This window comes from Tamandua tetradactyla, chromosome 18 (assembly GCF_023851605.1).
Source record: "Tamandua tetradactyla isolate mTamTet1 chromosome 18, mTamTet1.pri, whole genome shotgun sequence".
Classification (NCBI taxonomy): Eukaryota; Metazoa; Chordata; class Mammalia; order Pilosa; family Myrmecophagidae; genus Tamandua; species Tamandua tetradactyla.
The window spans coordinates 70,042,031-70,044,125 of record NC_135344.1 but is presented as its reverse complement, the minus strand read 5'-3'; the positions used below and the strand labels follow the sequence as shown (position 1 = coordinate 70,044,125).

At 39.7% G+C, this 2,095-nt stretch overlaps 1 pseudogene; it reads left to right on the top strand.

Moving 5' to 3' along the window:
- Window positions 1-754: 754 nt before the first annotated feature.
- LOC143662696 (non-histone chromosomal protein HMG-14 pseudogene) lies at window positions 755-1,056 on the top strand (annotated as a pseudogene).
- The last annotated feature ends 1,039 nt before the right edge of the window (window positions 1,057-2,095 follow it).

The following is a 2,095-nucleotide window of genomic DNA, read 5'->3' as shown; positions in this document are numbered from 1 at the left end:
ACGAGTGTGGTATATACATACAATGGAATATTATGTGCCAGTAAGACAAAATGAGGTCCCGAAGCATATAACAACATGGATGAAACTTGAGGACCTAATGCTGAGTGAAGTAACTCAGACACAAAAGTCTAGGTACTGTATGATTTCTCTATTATGACTCCTATTAAAAGTAATCTCAAAGATTTGCACTGTAGAATATAGGGGACCCTAGAGGTACAGAGAAGCTAGAGTCAGGGAAAAGTTACCCACTGAGATTGAGCTTAAATGTGAGAGAACAAATAGAAGTAACGGTAGCAAATTAGTGGGGTTATAAGTAACATTGCCATATTGAAGGTGAATATGATTACAAAGGGATGTATAGTACCCTGTATCCCATTGATTAACTTTGCCGTTATAAATAAATTATTGCATGAAAAAAAAAATGAAGGCACGATTGAGACATTCTGAGATAAATGAAAGCTGACTGAGTTTGTCACAAGACCGGCCCTACCAGACATGCTAAAGAGAGTTTTTCAGGTTGAAAGTAAAGGACACTAGACAATAGAGCGAAGCCACATGAAGAGATATCTCCAGTGAGGATGAAGACACGGGTAAATATAAACGTCAGTACTATTGTATTTTTGGTTTGTAACTCTATTTCTAAATTCCTTTAGAATCTAAAAAGCAAATGCATAAAATGTAAGGATAGAGCTTTGCGAAGGCTCTCATGCCTGGTGGCTTGCAGTACCCGACAGACTCCAGGACCGCTGCCAGAATGCCCAAGAGGAAGGTCAGCTCGGTTAAAGGCGCAGGGAAGGAGGAGCCCAAGAGGAGGTCGGCGAGACTGACAGCTAAACCTGCTCCAGCGAAAGTGAAAATGAAGCCAAAAAAGGCGGCAGGGAAAGATAAGTCTTCAGACAAAAAAGTGCAACCTGAAGGGAAAAAGGGACCGAGGGGAAACAAGCTGAAGTGACTAACCAAGAAGCTAAAGATGTGCCTGCAGAAAATGGAGAAACCAAAAACGAGGAGAGTCTAGCCTCTGATGAAGCAGGAGAGAAAGAATTCAAGTCTGATTAATATCCTATACCACGTCTTATCAGTGGTCCCTGTTTCTCCCTTCTTGTACAATTCAGAGGAATATTTTTATCAACTATTTTGTAAATGCAAGCTTTTTAGTAGCTCTAGAAGAAATATTTTTAAGGATGAGATTGAAATCTCACCTCATCCCATTTTTTTTAAAGTGTAAATGCTTTTTTTTTAAGAGGAGAAATAATTTGCTGGTTGTTTATTTTTTGATACAACCAGAAAATAGTGGGATATTGTCTTACGGGAGGTTTTAACTGTCTTGGATGTCAACTTAATATTCCATAGGATGTGGGGGGGTGGCCGTTTTTATACCCTATAATACAACACGTACTAAATCATGATTTGGAGTCACAGTCACGCATCTAGTACATGCTGAGCATTTTAAATGACTTCTGTTCCTGTGGTCTTTAGAATTGTTTCTTAAAACTGCTCCCTAATCTTGGCTCTCCCTGTCAGAACTGTGTACACACAGAAACTTCCTTGGTCGTGGCAGTCCAGTTTTCCTAATAACTTTGTTAGATGCTGGGAAAGAGTGGATATGTCTGTGGCATGTATGATATTAAAGTGTGAATGCGTACTTATGATGCCACGGCTTATCAACATTGGAAGATAGTGGTACTTGATAATCTTCGTAGGGAAAACGTGCCTCCAAATTTTAAGCTGGAAAGTCACTGGAATAACTTTAGAAAAGAATTACAACTACATAGCTTTTTGGATTTTCAGTACATACTGATCCAATCTTGTGGAGGCAGCTTCTTTTAATTCCTATTCAGCATTGTAGTCTGGAAACTTGATTATTATTTCCAGGGAGATTATTTCAACTTGCCCAATTGTGGGTATTAATTAGAAGGAGATGTGACTCCACCCATTCCAGGTGCGTCTTGATTACTTTACTGGAATCATTTAAAAGAGGAAGCATTTTGGAGAGAGTCTCTCTTTTAGAGCCACAACAGAGCCACAGAGAGCGACGAGATAGCCATGAGAGCTGAGAGCCCACACAGCCAGAGACCTTTGGAGATGAAGAAGGAAA